A 17,746-nucleotide genomic window follows, 5' to 3' on the forward strand; every position below is an offset into this window, starting at 1 on the left:
ATTTTGTTAGTGTATATTAGAACAGGAAGAGTAAGTAAGTAGAAACTCTGAAAAACAATTTTAACTCAAAAGATTTTGTCATTTTACCACCATTAATCTGTTTACCATATTGACTGATACTTAATGCTGACATTACTAGGTTATTCACTAGTATGCTAAGGAAAACTTTATCGGATGAAATATATGCTATGATTTTATTTTGTTTGATTTATTTATGTTAGCTTTACTTATAATAGCACCAAATAATTTAAAGAAGTACAGGCATACACTGGAAATGTTGCAGGTTTGGTTCCAGATCACTGCAATAAAATAAAGCCAACAATAAAGTGAGTCACACAAATTTCTTGGGTTCAGTGCATATAGAAGTTATATTTACACTACTATAAGACAAGTGCAGTCTACAGTCTAACTGCAGTAGTGTTATGTCTAAAAAAGCAATGTAGATATCATAATTTAAAAATACTTTGCTAAAAATGCTAAGCATCATCTGAGCTCTCAGTGAGTCCTAATCGTTGTGCTGGTGGAGCCTGTTGCCTTGATGCTGATGGCTGCTGGCTGATCAGGGTGCTGGTTGCTGAAGGTTGGGATGGTTGTGGTATTTCTTAAAATAAGACAGCTTGCCCCTCTCCTTGGTTATGGCATCCTGGTACTACTAGTACTTGGACAGCAGGTCGTTCAGGCTGCTCTCTGCCTGGGTGACCTTCATCTCATCCAGTCCTCACCTGAGCACCAGTACAGGAAGACCTTGCTCTGGACATGATTGTGAACTGCTCAGAGATGTGCTTGAACAGCCCCTGGGTGGCCGGGCTGTTGCCAGTGAAGGTGGTGGACATTTTTAGCCCCTGAGGTGGGATGTCATAGACAGCTGCTTTCACGTAGTTGGGGATCTACTTGACAAAATAGCTGCTGTTCTTTCTTTTTATTATTTTTTTTTATTGAAGTATAGTTGGTTTACAATGTTTCAGGTGTATAGAAAAGTGAATCACATATATATATATATATATATAAACATATATATATACTTATTTATGTATATATTCTTTTTCAGATTCTTTTCCACTATAGGCTATTACAAGATATTAGATATAGTCCCCTGTGTTATACAGTAGGTCCTTGTTGTTTATCTGTTTTATATATAGTACTGAGAATATTCTAATCCCAAATTCCTAATTTATCCCTCACCTTTCTTTCCCCTTGTAAACATAAGTTTGTTTTCTATGTCTGTGGGCCTATTTCTGTTTTGTATGTAATAGCTCCTGTTCTTGTTTTGGAGTCAGGCACGCGCTCATCCACCTCCTGCACGGACAAACAGCCTTCGAACTTGGCAGCCACAGTCAGGTAGGACCATAGCGGGGTCATAGGCGGCCATGATGTTCTTGGAGTGGAACATCTGCTGCGTAAGCCCTGGCACCTTGAAGACCCGGTACTGCTGGCTCCCCTGCTGGTCAGTGGGGTGAAGATGGGCATGAAGAAAGGCAGGCAAGGGAAGAGCCCCCTGTTCACATCCAGCTCACACAGATCAGCATTGAGCTGGCCCAAGGAGCACAGGTGGAGTGGTCAGCTTGAGGGTTCCATAGCAGATGGGCCTTGCTATCAATGCAATAGGTCTCATCTGCATTTTCTAAGAGCTGGTGGAATGAGAGGGTAAGTTGTAGGGCTCCACCACTGGTGGGACACCTTGCGAGAGGGCTGATCACAGATGACCGTAACAAATATGATAACAAAAAAGGTTGAAATATTGTGAGTATTACCAAAATCTGACACAGAGACGATAAGCCAATGCTGTTGGAAAAATGGTCAATGCCAAAAACTTTCAATTTGTAAAAAAAAAAACCAAAAAACAAAAAACAACAGTGTCTGTGAAGCACAATAAAGGAGGTATGTACCATGTATTATATAAGCCAATGGAAGGAGTGAAAAGTGAAAGAATACTATTTATTTGAAATTCTGTAAGTTTTGTAAATGATAATGAATTCAGATTAATTTGCCATTGTCTTTAGAATTATTCTTAGCTTAGAGAGCTCAACTGAATATTGTAGATGATGTCCCGTGGGTGTACTATTTAAATGAACGATGACAAATGTTAGTCATTATTAAGATTATACCTATGGGAAATTTGGCTCTACATAATAGATTACTGAATGAATGTACTTTTTATGTTTTAAATTAAAAAACAATGTTAATGTTATATAGTATAATTTTGTTAATGATCTTCTGCTAGAGTCGGCGCTTTACCTTAACCAGCCAAATATTGATCCCAATGAACATGAAGCAATAATGTCTGATAACATACATAAATTAGATTATGAGAGGCAAGGTTTAAGATAAAACAGAGTACTGGAAATAGGGAACCCATTTAGGGGACTTGACTGTTACGGAATAAGAACTACTGTTGTGCTTTAAAAATTTAATAGAATCAGATATATGATGTAAGGATGTGAGATCATATTAGATGATCTCTTGAGGACAGCTTTGATGAGTCTGTAAGCACAGGAAAGCAAACAACTATTCTACTGTAGTAAGTAAAATAGTGTCCAACCAAAAATGTCTTTTTTCTTTGAGAAAAGTAATAAAAAATTCTGGAAAGACTGCGTAGGAGAATGGAATCAGCCTTAAGTAGGAAAACTAGAAAGCAAGGCGTTTGTGCATAAATGTGTAAGTCAGACACTATTTTCAAATATCTATCTGCTCTGCTTCTGGCAAAGCAATAGGTAAAGAATTAAGACCAGCTGTTAATCCATTAAGGTAAAATTCCACGTACGATCAAATCAGACTGTGCTTTGTTTATTCATATTTGGCATATTACTCTGTTGTTTTATCTGTCGTTTAAGGTAATGAAGTAAGGATATTCTTACCATCAGATCCTGTTACTCCTTATTCCTACAACTGCTATTCTTATGTTCCCCAGAATTCTCTTTATCCTAGTAGGAAATCATGTTACTAGTTAACGGTAGTCTAATCTTTATATTAAGTATTCCTTTTTCAAACTACTGTGTGAGTTCTGTTACTGAATGGACTCAGATTGTTAAAAAAAATGGACATTCTTTGTTACCAATGAAATCAATACACAAGGCCAGTCTCAGAATTTTAGCATGATGGATTTCACCTCACTATAAGTTGTTGGGCTGTTATTCCACAAAAAGTTCTTTCAAATACTTAAACAGCATTAACTACAAAAAGAGTCCTTTATATTGCATTGTTACATTAAAAACATCTTCCTAAATTAGATTTACATGTAAATAATATAATAGTATATTTATTATGCAATTTTCACTTATATGAACTTCATTGAGATATGAATTGCCTATGGTAAACTGCATACATTTAACATTAAAAATGTGATGAGATTTTAAAATTATATACTTCTGTAAAACCACCACCAGAATCAAAATATAAAACATTTCTATGATCCCTAAAGGAACCTTATTCCTTAATATAGTCCACCATTCCCAATCATAAGCAACTAGTGATTGTTTTTTGGTCACTATAGATTAGATGGCATTTTCTAAAATTTTATATATATCTGACTTCTTTCAGTCAGTGTAGTGATTATGACATTCATCCCTGTTGCTTGTTTCAGAGGTTTGTTACATTTTATTGCTGGTATTATTTAATTGTATGGAGATGTCATAGTTTGTTTATTCATCAATCCATACTCACAGGATTTTTTTCAGGCTGGGCTATTATGAATAAATCTCCTGTGAACATTCATTTATAAGTCTTTGTTTGGACTTTTCTTATTTCCCTTGTCTAAATAACTGGGGATAAAATTGTTGGGTTATATGGTAGGTGTTTGTTTAACATTTGAAGAAGTTGCCAAATTATTTTCTAAAATCCATGGGTAACTTATATTCTCATCATCAGTATATGAGTTCCTGTTGCTCCGCATCTGCATCAAATCTTTGCACTGCTAGTCTTTTAAAATTTTCACCCAAAGTAGATTTTAACAGACTTTAATGATAAACTTCTTAAAGACAAAAGACATTCAACATCATTACTTGGGAAATGCAAATTATAACTATATCAAGAAACTACTATCCATCTTTCATCAATGAGTTGATTTAGCAGCTTTGTTGAAAACTGACCATACAAGAGGGTCTATTCTGGACTTCATTTTGTTCCATCAATCTATAGGTTGAGGCTTTTCACAAATTCCACAGTCTTGTTCAGGTTCAGCAAACTATGACCCACAAGGAAATTGGGCCTGCTGCCAATTTTCATAAAATTTTATTAGAACTGAGCCATCCTGTTTGTTTACAAAGTCGACTATGCAGCTTTCATGCTAAAATGGCAGAATTCTGCCATTGGAATGGTGAAATGACCATATACATAGATGGCAAATGCTAAGGTACTTACTATCTTCTCCCTTTCAGAACAAGTCTGTGAACCCAGAGTCTTGATTATTATAAACTTACATCTTGAAATTGGGTAATGTTTTTCTCCCAAATTTGTTCTTTTGTTAAGTTTGTTTCTTTACCAACTTTAGAATTGACCTTGTTATTTGTTTCAAAACGTGTGCTTTACTTTGATTGGTATATATATATTTGTTTCATATATAAATATTTGGTATATATATAACATATATTTATATATAAATAAATAATATATTTATAAATATATGTTTATATTCACTCAGGTATTTACCAGTTATTATGTTCATTATTCATTCTTTAAGATTAGAATTCTCTTTGGAATAATTAATTAAATAATAATTAGTTTATTTAACATTTCTCTCTCAGTGTGGGTTCAGTATCAAGTTTGTCTTAGATTTTCTTTACTTAAATCTACTTCATCTTTGTTCTTTTTTTCCCTTAGCCTTAAAAATGTTTCTTCACTCTTTTGACCTGCATGGTTTCTGCAGAGAAGTCAGAGAACATTATAATAATTGTTCCTCGGTATTTAATGTGTATTTTTCTAATTGAATTCAATCATTTCTATTAATTTTGGCTTTTAATAGTTTAACTTTGATGTACTTGTGTGTGTGTGTGTGTTTCTATTTATTCTGTTTGGATTATCCTTCTTGAATCTCTAAATCTATGTTTTTCTCTAATTTGGGGGATATTCAGCAATTATTTGTACAAACACTTTATTTGTTCAATTCTCTCACTTTTCTTCTTTGGCATTTCAATTATCCATATGTAGATAAATGAGTGAATAAAATGGCCAAAGCTTCTGGGGAAAAATATGCCACACATCTCAGGGGCTCTGACCATTTTATTCATTTTTTTTTTTTTTTCTCTCTTCAGGTTGGATGATATTATATCTATTAATCTATCTTCAAACTTCCTAAATCTTTCCTCTGACATCTCCTTTCTGAAATTAAGCCCTGCTTCTCAATATTTCATTTCAGAGATTTCATTTTTCCATTCTAAATAGTCCATTTAAAATATTTTTTATTTCTTTGGTGAAATTTTCTATATTTAATTCATTTGCCACAATTACAAATATTAAGAAATGTTTTGAAGTCTTTGTCTGTTAAAACCCACATCTGGGTCATTTGGTGTTTGCTGCTTTTCATTTTCTTGAGAGAATGATTCCATTTACCCTGCTTTTTATATGTCAGGTAATTTGGGATTGTCTCCTGGATACTGTGAACCTTGTGTTGTGGGCATTCTGAATTATTTTATATTGTTCTGAAGGGAGCTGATGTTTTTTGTCTAGCAAAGTCTAGGTTGGACCAAAAGTCTGCCGTACCTTCGATGGCCGGGAGCTCAGATGTCCAATCAGACTGCTTTCAGTTTTTCCTGCACAAGTACACGATCTTACACAGAATGTGGAGTTTCTTTCTATGGTTCTTTACTTCCCCAGGTTTTCTGGTCACTTTCTGGTGACCCTGATTCTCCGGGACGGGGCACCTTCACTTGTTTCTTCTTTCTAGAAATACGACTGTATTTCCTGTTGGTGTTTCAGCCCCTCTGGACCTAAAACAGGAAATACATTCATGTGTGTCCCTTCCTTTCAGGCTGAACTTCTCTAAATTCTCCCTGTTTTTATTCACTCATCAGAGCCCTCAGGTAGTTTTATTTTCTATTCTGTCCAGAGTTTATAATTGTTCTTTTATTGTCTAAACACTTGTGACATTTTAAATGTCAGAATAATTTATGATCATTTTCAATAGCAATACAGTTAAAGTTTAAAATAAGTAGCAAATAATCATTGATTTCTAAACAACCAGTAAAGAACATTTACTTCAAAATTAATATTCTTGTTTAATATTAATGACTTAGAATGTTTACAATGACAAAATATTAGATAAAGAATGTTTATCTTGGCATATTTCTATTAAAATCACGTGTAAACTTAATTAAAGTCTGACTCTTGTATGTTTATTATTCACTCAGAATTCCTAGATTTTAGCTCTGAACTTTATTTTTCTTTTGACGATAAAAGTTATTTATTAGTAGTCCTTATAGTTTAATATATAGTTCATATTAGATTATGCAAATAAATTTTATTCAAAAACAATTCAGTTATTAATTAAATGTGCATCTACCTTCCTTTTGAGAATGCTTATTTAGTATTAAAAAATGCCTTATTACAATATATATTGAATGCTATAAAGTACATACATGAAAAATATAATAATATGAAACTGCCTCATTTACTGTATGCTCCATTTTTTTAAAGAAAGACCTTTAAGACTTGTTCTCAATACTGCTTCTGATTAGGACACTCATTTCCATTAGCTTTTCATATTTTATTGTAACTCTCAAATATATAACCTTTGCCAAATACCAAGCTCAGTTCAATATCTCTCAGTGGTAACACTAGATTCTCTGCCTAATTCCTTACACCTTAACCTAATATCCTTATTGCCTTGCTTCCCTGCCCCTATTGGTAATTCCCAAACATTCAAATGTCAAGTGTTTGAGTTTGCTAGCTGAGAGGGCTTTTCATCTTACTGTGGGTAGTGCTTTGCCCATTACTACCTGTTCTTCTTTTTATGGGCAGGATAATGATATTCATGGGAAACTGCTAGAGAACTAGGCTGAATGCTTCAGCAAGTCTGCATCACAATGCACTGCCCTCTTTTTACTACTGTGAGATAGGAGTAGAGCTTTAAGGACATTTCATACGACCTTCACTGTTTAGTTCATGTAGAAAATTGGTTTGGGATCTGATTATTTAGGAGGATATCTCACAAGAATATTAACCAAGTAATAGTAGGCACAATTTGGAACCTGCCTTTTTTATTCCTTCTCAACTCCTCAACTTCTGTTTTATTCTTTTTTTAAACAAAATATTTCCATTTTGAAAATGAAAGAAACAGATCAGAAGCAGAATGATAACTTTTACAGGGACCTATTGGGTCTATGCTGACATTTGTATGATAAAGCAGTGATTTTAGGAAGAGGAAATGTGAAAGAACAGAGAAAACCATTTGCTTATATTCTGACCTGTTATAATCACAGATGAGTAATCTTATAATGATAATTTTGTGGGTTATTTATTTGGGGGTTCACACACCCAATTTCAGAACCACAGTCACTAATATTATGGATATCATGGTATGTGGGTAGCTGTGAACAGGTACCAAACCAGTAAAAGTTTAAAATTATTTTTCAGACAAAATATTTATTAGCCAACGTATATTTGGTGATTTCCAGGCAATTAATTATGGCCAAAAATTCAGTGGTGGAATAAACAGGTATGACTGTTTATCCAGGCCATACAAAACTTAGAGCTGTGTGTGGTAAACAGAAAGTAATTAAGTAATGCCAAATTGTAAACTGTAAACTATAATAAGTGCAATGAAAGAAAAGCATAGGGAACTATGTGGCCATATAACCAGGGAATCCAATTTAGTCCTAGGCTTAATGAAGGCTCCTTTAAGAAAGTAACATTGAGCAGTGGACTGAAGGTCAGTAGAAATTAACCAAGAAGAAAAGGGCAAAATTATCATCTAGGCAAAGGATGTAGCAGTTTCACAGGGACTTGAAGCGGCACCGGTCACAGCATTTTGGAGAAAGTGCTAAGAGGTTGCTGTAACTGAAACAAAGAGAGCACGTGGAAAATAAATTAGCAAAATGATGCAGGAGTTTGAAACCGTGTTAAGGTTTGACTCTTTGCTCCATGAGCCATAAGGAAGGTTTGAGGAATGAAAAGAGGAGCACAGGCAAGCTCAGATTTCCATCTGTGATGTGACCTCTGTGGCCTGAGTGTGGCAACTACATTGAATAAGATGTAGGTGTGAACGAACTAACTAGGAGAGGATTAGCTTTGGGAGATTTGCCTTGATAAAACATTGGACTCCTGTAGTGGTACCATAAGGGGAAAAGACATTAATTATTTGAGAGCTATTTAATAAATTAGAGTGGACTTGATGATAGACTACTTGTTCTATAAGCAGAACATCATCAAGGTTATAAGGTTTCTGACTTGAAAAACAGTTGGTTAGGGATACTTTCACTGAGATGAGAAACAGTGTCCCTCAGTCATAGGCGTAATTTTGGCTACAGTCAATGTGAGGTGCCACTGAGATAGCCTGGAGATAACTTGGTGGAATCCATTGGCTATGTAAGTATGGAAGTCAAAAGAGAACTCTGGGGCTTCCCTGGTGGCGCAGTGGTTGAGAATCTGCCTGCCAATGCAGGGGACACGGGTTCGAGCCCTGGTCTGGGAAGATCCCACATGCCACGGAGCAACTAGGCCCGTGAGCCACAATTACTGAGCCTGCGCGTCTGGAGCCTGTGCTCCGCAACTAGAGAGGCCGCGATAGTGAGAGGCCCGCGCACCGCGATGAAGAGTGGCCCCCGCTCGCCGCAACTAGAGAAAGCCCTCGCACAGAATCGAAGACCCAACACAGCCATAAATAAATAAATAAGTAAATAAAAATTAAAAAAAAAAAGGAGAACTCTGTGGTGGAGATATTAACATGACAGTCATTTTTGTATAGTTGGTAAATGAAGTCATGAATATGAATGAAATCTGCTTCAACAACCTGTCTCAAATTCAAAAATAAACCAGACATTAAAAGGGATTTAAAGAAAAAAACCAGTGAAGAGCAATGGGTCCTGGAATATATAATAAATGCCTTTATTTTCTTGCAACTATAGTAGGAAACTGAAGAGGTTGATACTAGTGATAGAAAACTCAGACTAATTCTTCCCCACAAAGGATTGATTTGTACATTTACATATATATGTATAATGTTTTCATTAAGTAATTTCTTCTATTTTCCTAGAAATTATCTGTTTTCAAAACATTGGCCACATTTTTGTAAATTTTATGTTTTAAATATATTTAATCTTGAGATCTTTTTCAAAGAATCATCATATACAATGGGAAAAACTCTGGGTCTTCCTCATGCTATCAGTAACAGGTTTAATAAGTTGCTTACAAATATCCTTAAAGGAGATTTAGGTACAAACTGCTGTTCAACCACATTTTGCAAGCAATACAAACTTCCAAAGTAAGTACCAGCTACAGTATTGTCCCCCAAAAACCCAAGAAATACCTAGGAGTATAGCAGTGTCATTTCTGTGAGCACTAAGTTTCGCAAGTAGTAATGTCCAGGATGATTTAAATACACTGCATTACATATTGCATTTGGCATTTTACCCATGACCAGTGTACTAACAGAAATATCAGGTTGGTTTTTGTGCTGTCAGAAATATCTGTATTCCTAGGCTGCTATGTATGTTTGTATATTAATCCAAAAGTAATGTTTCAAGTGAATGAAATTGTATTTAACTCCAAACAAAACAAATGGGTCACAAAAGGTAAGGCAAAGACAGCAACATCTGATTACAGATAGGGGTCTCTGCTTGACCACAGACCTGATTAAACTGATTACCACTGTATCAGAATATTAGAAAGTCAATTTAAGCCTAAAATTGATCTAACTTTGATGGAAATAAAGTGTATAGAAGTATGTGGACTCACTCTTAACGATTTACATATCTCTTACTTGAATGCAGTTTCCTTCTCTGCAACAGGATATACACCTCCCTGGAATTCGGGTTTAATATATTAATTAACAATGAAAAGAAAAACATATTGAGGTCCTACCTTCATTGTTACCAACATCAGCAGTCATGAGACATCATTAGCTGAACAATTTTAAGTTACACCAAGAATAAACAGGAAGTTAAACTGTAGAAATAAACCATTAAAGAAAACACATTTTATAAAAATAAAATCAATCGCCAAGTTTTTTTTTTTTTCTCTTTAGGTATGTGCACAACGTTGTAAGAATAGCAAATGAAAAGTGACACTCTTGAAAGTACAGTAGACAAGATTTTAATCAGTTTAGTTTCTTCCTCAGGGAGGAGTAGAATATGCTTCTCAGACAGTCTTTTTATCTCACATCACAAAATAAAACTACCTAGAAAGTAAGGGACTAAGTCTCCCTGTAGGCACAAATAGATAAATAAAAAGATAGAGAGAAAAAATGCTGATGCTTCCAGCACTTCCAGAGTAATTTTACAAACATTTGAATTGAGGGGCTGGATTTCTAAAATGACTTGACATTTTCAATAGGCTGTTAAACTGTAGTATGAATTCTTGTAGATTAAATGGTTGTGCTGGTAATTGGTTAAAAAAGTTTTTTCCATTTTGTTCAAACTTTCCATCAGCTCATTACTTCACATTCCTTTTCTGCCTAGAAATGGCTAATATCCTTTATACAGTTAGAGTAAAATTCTATGATAAATGAGTAAATCAATTGGGCATTAAATTCTCTTGATATATTTATATTGTATTTACCAACATGCTACTGTTAGTTGGACTGTATGTAAGCTAATAGGCATAGAATCTAACCAGTATTTTTAAATTTTAGTAGAAACTGGCAGATTATCTATGTTGATATTTTTAAATAGGTCTGTGGTGTGCCACATAAAATCAAGTAAAAAGTATAATTTGATTATTTTTCTTAATTGTATTTAATTATCTTCAAGGATTTTTACAAGTATACCTAGGTTACAAATATAAAGATTTTAAACTATGTTTAAATATTAAGATTATATTTGCTATAAATATTTGAGTTGATTACAAGCAAAGAACAATCTTCACACTGGGCAAATATTTCACACTTGCCAAGTTATTAAAAGTTTGCTGTGAAACCCATGATTGTCTTCTCTGATATTATACAAAAATTCAGACACAAGGTCATTTCTTTATTAATCTAGAATTGCTTTATCATTTTGGCATTTCTCCAAATACAGGTAGACACTTTAAAGTCAATAATCTGCTCCTGAAACCCAGATGCACCACACAGAACACAACCACAGCTATTTAACATTTTCTACTGATACTTGCAATGTAAGACAATAAGCAAGTAAATTATATAAACCAAATAATTACAAGGAATAGTAATTTTACAAGAAAACAGAACTGATCAGTGGATGAAGGCAAGATTAAGGCACAAATAAATAAGTCAATGGGATGTATTATACAACATAAAGAATATGGTCAATAATACTGTAATAACTTTCTACCAGAACAGATGGTTACTAGACTTATTACGGTGATCACTTTGTAATGTATTTAAATGTCAAATCCCTATGTCATACACCTGAAACTAACATAATATTGTACACCAACTATATTTCAATAAAAATAAATACAATGAAAAATATTAAATAGCTAAATTCGATTTTAAAAATACAAATAATGGTAAAAAAAAAAAAAAAGACACAACTGAAGTGTTAGGAGAGAATTTACTATTTAATGAGGAGTACAAGTCAGGCTTTTAATCAGAACCATTCTCTGGATTTATGGTACAGCCTTACACATGCTATCTCACTGAAGTTATAAAATATTTGGAGAAAGTGTTAGTTTATAAGTGAGGAAATTGAAGCACAGAGAGATTATGAGACCTTTCCATGTAGAGATCTCCCTCAAAAGACAGGTGCCTTGTAAATAAGATATTGAAAGAGCTGAAACTATAGCAAAATACATTTAAGGATTCCAGAGGTGGAAACTGCAAAAATATAAAGAATAAGGTCTAGAGCTGACAATTTGGAGTACGCTGTTGAAGTGGAATGGAATTGAAAATGACTGATATTGAAAAAAAATCAATGGACACTAGCCTAGTGTCTTTGATGAGTTGTCCCATATATTTTAAAATGTTTGTAATTACGGCAGAAGTTGGTTTTAAGAGGAAGCTGGTGAACCAGATTGCTAAATACTTAATTAGTGTTGGAAATCAGAAAACAGAACATGGGGGAGTAAAACACATAGAATAGTCATTATGAGCATAAGCCCTGAAAACAAATTTTCTAGATTCAGATCCTGACTTCATCATTTACACACTTGACCACATGATTTACTCACTCTATACCTCAGAGTCTGCATTTACAAAATGGGTACAGTAATAGTAATCATTTCCTAGTAGGAAGTGAATCAGTATGTGCAAAAGTGCTTAGACTCTTCCCTAGATTGATATCAGGCACTCGATTGATGGTGATGATATTGATGATGACAAGTTCAGAAGGATTCCAAGGAGAGGACTTTAGTTGGAGGTTGTAATGTTAGTGGTTGGGAAACAGGATGAAAGTACAGACGAAGAAGAATTCTCCTCCTGGCTCTATGTTAGGATATGTAAGAATGAGTAAAAACTCCTACTGGAGTGGGATGGAAAGGAAATGGGTTCTTTAGGATAAATTCAGGTATCAGCTAGGAATGTACACAAATCTTTTAAAAAACTATTGAAAACGTTTAGTACACATTGCTTTAAATGGTAGGAAAACATATAAAGAGGTGAAATTCCCAGGGGCCAAAAATACAGTGCTAAAACTTACAGAGCTAAGTTCCTCACAAAACTTTCACTTCCTCTTGGGAATTTTGCTGATAAAGTCCATGCAGGTATGGAAGACAATGCTTTGGAGCCACTTGAGGCAAAACTGTGAACTTCAGTAGCTACAGGTAAGTGAAAGGAAGACTAGAAAAGGAACATCCCACAGGAAAAGAGAAGTGAAATTAAAGCAGCTTCTATCTTGACCTGATATCTTGGTAAGAAAAGAAAAAAAAGTCTCCTCTAAGAATTCAAAATCACAGGCCTATCTTCAAATGGATTTGGGGTTCCAAACTACACCTTCTGTGTGATCACTCCAACAAAAGTTGATGCTAGGACATTAGCATCAAAATGTAGTATTGGACCATTTAATCACTAGATCACCTGCTAGAAGCAAGCAAACATATCGATTGCCAAAATATACCCTTCAAATAGAATCTCAGAGCATTTCCACAGATTAAAGCAATGAAATACAAGGTCACAATTCCAAATTACAAAATAAGTAATAAAACAAACCGCCATAAAAGAGAATCAGGGGAAACAAAAAATAGCTGAATTAGAAAATTGTCAGACTCCAGAAAATAAAAATATTGGCTATAGATGAAAAATGTAAATGTATAAATATTAGAGGAAATTGAAAACATGATAAAGTAATATACCATTAACTGGTATATTTTTAAAAGAAATACAATTTCTTGATATGAAATATATAATAATTGAAATTCAAAAAATAAAGATGCTTAACACATCTGTTTAGATAAAACTTATGCGATAATTAATACGTTAGGAAATAGGTCTGTAAACTCTTTCATAATAGATCACAGAGAAATAAAGAGTTGGGGAAAATGTGAGAGAGTTTAAAATAAAAGTAATACAAAATGAAAGAAATAGGAAATTCAGAGGAAAGACCAAAAAACAATGTGTAAGGGAGGAACTATTCAAGACAGAAATAGCATATATCACCAATTCAGGAAGCTTCACAAATCCCAAACATGACAAAGCATAAACTTATTTAAAGTAAACTGCCAAACACCCAAAATAAAGAAAAAAATTCAAAATAAAATCAGAGGGAAGCACACAAATAATTGCAATTATACAGAGTAGAAGACTTTAAAAGAGGAAAAATTGAACCTAGAATTGAATAATGTTGTTCTGAGCAAATTTGCCAAACTAGAATTTTAAACTTGGTAATGTATCATTTAAGAACAAGAAAACGGCTGAACTAGACAGGCTTGGATTGATACAACTTAAAGAATTTGTCATCAATAGAATTTCACTGAAATAACTTCTAAAGAATGCTCTTCTGGAAGAAGAAAATTGAACACAGACAAAGCGAAATATAATAATAATGACTAAATTTTAAAAATCTAAATGTGGAATTAAAATATTAGAAAACAATAGCATTAAATGGCAACAGAGTGATCTCGTTGAATTGATTCTAAGGTTCATATTTCACTCAGGTGGAAGAAAGAAATGGTGATTAACTTGATTCTACTGTTGAAGAAATATACATATTAATAGTGAAATCTAAGAGAGAGAGAGAGAGAGAGAGGAAGAGGGAATAATGGATATTTTAGATAAAGCTGGTAAACAGAAAGCACAAAAGAAATGCCACACTATACAGAAATGGTCTAAAAAGTCCTATTTTTTTAAGGTCCTATTTTAAAAATCATCACAATTGGATAAATAAGAGAGAGCAAAAATGAGCAATGTGTACTTTACTAGGCATTCACCCAAGACAAGAATGACGATTGAGTAGGAAATAAAAGCAACAACCAAAAAGAGCACAGATAGCTTTATTAGACAAAAATAAACATGAAGGGAAAGTGAACATTATTAGTGATAAAAAAACTTTGCATAACAATCGTTTTATTAACTAATATTTGTGTTTCAAAATGTTAACAATGGAAGGGATGCCTGAAAAAAAGAAAACTAACTAAAGAAATCAAACTAACTAACATTATTTACTCACTCTATACCTCAGAGTCAGCGCAGGGTACTTGGTATCCGAAGTAACTGTTGGATTTGGACAATTCCTAGGAAGGTTTGTTGGAAGCTGGTTTACTCTGTTTTGTTTGTTTAATTAAATTTTTATTTTATATTATAGTTTTTTTTACAATGTTGTGTTAGTTTCAGGTGTACAGCAAAGTGACTCAGTTTTACATACACATAACTTATGGATACCAAAGGGGAAAGGTGGGGGGAGGGATATATTAGGAGTAGGGATTAACATATACACACTGCTATATATAAAATAGATAATCAACAAGGATCTACTGTATAGCACAGGGAACTGTACTCAGTACTCTGTAATAACCTATATGTGAAAAGTTCCTGAAAAAGAATGGATATATGTGTATGTAAAATTGGTTTACTCCCTTAGAGTAGTGATGGGAGACAGTAGGAGGCCCTGAGGCTCATTGAAATGTGCATTTCAGAATGTGAGTTGTCAAAATGTGAATGAGTGCACCTGGCAAAGAATGGAAGCTACATTTCCAGGTGCATAGATTGTGAGTACTATGATCTCAGCAGGGTCTCTCTTACAGCTGAAGAAAAGTGCCATGAGATCTTTTTCCTGTTCATTATTAAAGGATAAGGAGTTCTGGGTTTTCAGTTAGCATATTTTTATCTCAAGTGTATGTGCACTAAAAATGTGATAAGCTCCATATATCCCCAGAGTACATAATCAAATTCAGAATCAATTTTATATTTCCTTTGACCACCATTTAGCTGTCTTTAGTCTTATGCCTTCTTGTTATCGTTTAGGACTATACTTTTACTGTCTCTAATTTTCATGCACATATAAAAAGAAAGCATATGGGATATATTATTCAATTGATGCTCCCTACTGCCCTGACAAGCACAAGCTAACACTGAAAGTATTTTTTTTTTTTTTGTAGCAGACTAGATTTATCACAAGACTTTATGTTTGTTAGAAATAAGGTAGATAAGTAATAATCAGACCTTCAAATAAAACAGCCCTATTCTACAGCAAATAATATATATTATAGCCCAACTCTCCAAATCATTCTGTCCTCTAGCATTCTCTAAAAAAACAATAAAAACAAAATATCATTCCTGAGCATACATAACATCTAATTTCAAAATTCCTGTGAAATATTTAAACTTAAATACATACAGCACAGCATGTCAGTTGTACATATTCAGATAGAGCATACATGATAACTAAGGCTCAAACGTACAGACTAGTCCTTGAAAAACAACTTATTTTATAGTTTTTTAGAATGGAAATTGGCTTAAATATGCAGTTTTCAATATATGGCCATGATAAATTTGATTATAAATTTTAACTTCCCTACGTTAAAGTAGAAAATAATGTATTTATAGGGTAAAATAATTTCTATAATTAACTTATTTGAGAATTTAAAAACTTGATTTTAATTGCCCAATTTATAATTATTTCCATGAATCTTGGCTTATTGGAAGGTTATTATTTTTTTATTTTACTGCTTAACCCAAAATCTGTGTTTCATAAATTGATTTACATGTTTAAGATATCATACATAAAGACTTTAGGATGGATAAAACATTAATCATTTATATTAATATTTTTTGCAAATACTTGTTTAAAAGAACATATTTTTTAAAATAGTATGTGATTGGGATTTATGGGCAAGGGTCCAAAATACGGAAACATTTTCTAACAATAATTAATATTTTTCATTTAAAATTAATAAAACATTTGGACAAGTTTAAAGATGAATTAGTAACAAATAAACAGTGACTTTTAAAAATATGTGTTCACTATTTGGAGAGACAGCATAGCGTCCATAGGTTAAGGAATTAGGATTTCACATATTCTGACAATTCATATATAAATATCCTCAGCTGTGAAATGGGGATAATAGTATCTACTTCATGGGTTTCTTAAATGGATTACAAGTGTTAATGTTTGAGAAAGAATTGAATGGTCCCTAACAAATAATAAATGCTAAAGTTAATGCCAGATGTAATTAATGGACAAGTTGTTTTGTTTAAGTAAATTGTTATGTCTTTAAAATAAAAACTCCTGCTATAAAAGGACATCAGAAAAGGAGCTTGAACAGTTTGTGTTTTGGTTGTGGTGGTAATCGCCTGAATCTTGAGGGATAAAATTGAATAGAAACACACACACACACGCACCACATGCACACACACTGACACCTGAGTTCGGGTAAAAAACTGGTGAAATCTGAATAAGGTCTTAGATTGTACCAAGGTCAGTTTCTTGGTTTTAATGCTGCTCTAGAATTATGTAAGATGTTGCCACTGGGGGAAGGGTACACATGATTTTTCTGTACTAATTTGACAACTTTCTACGAGTCTGTAATTGTTTTACATTTTAATAGTTAAAACATTCAGAGTCTAGAAAAGTTCCCTATAAGTGCTGTGTTATGACCAAGCCCACTAGCTCAGTCCCAGCTGTCTGCATCATCAGGGGTGTGTGTGTAAGGGGTGAGCAGGGCTGACCACATAATTTGAAGGGTTCAAAACTATTCAGAATTTCAAGACGGCAACAGCAGAGCATGAACCAGGTGTGGAGTCCTTCCAAAGGTGGATCCTGGTGAGTTCTATTCATCAGGTCACACAACCAAGAAGCTGCGCCCCCGGGAGCTAGAGACACTGATTCTCAAGTCAGCTTTGTTAGATTTACCTAACAAAATACTGTACTGAATACATGATGAAATGAAAAACAGGTAAGTTCGCCTGAAACTTACTGGGCATCTAGCTAAAATGGAGAACAAGTATTTATCCAGGAGACAAAGAGATAAAGTGCAGAACACCTCTTTTGTGCTGCAAAATTTATATGACATTTTATAAACTGTCACCCAAGCAGCTTTAACAGCAGTCCCACTGCAGTTTGGGTCCATTTTACGTACGAGGACAATCTTGAAAGATCAGACACGTGGTAGCTGCAGCCCCTTTGACTATTCAAATATCTTAAATTAGAACAGATTTAGATAACAAATATTTGATAATTTTGTTTTAAAAATTGATAAGAATAAAGTA

At 33.7% G+C, this 17,746-nt stretch overlaps 1 pseudogene; it reads right to left on the minus strand.

Moving 5' to 3' along the window:
- Positions 1-559: 559 nt before the first annotated feature.
- LOC118895873 overlaps positions 560-17,746 on the minus strand; it is a 44,507-nt pseudogene continuing 27,320 nt past the window's right edge.

The sequence above is a fragment of the Balaenoptera musculus genome, chromosome 5 (genome assembly GCF_009873245.2).
Source record: "Balaenoptera musculus isolate JJ_BM4_2016_0621 chromosome 5, mBalMus1.pri.v3, whole genome shotgun sequence".
Taxonomy (NCBI): domain Eukaryota; kingdom Metazoa; phylum Chordata; class Mammalia; order Artiodactyla; family Balaenopteridae; genus Balaenoptera; species Balaenoptera musculus.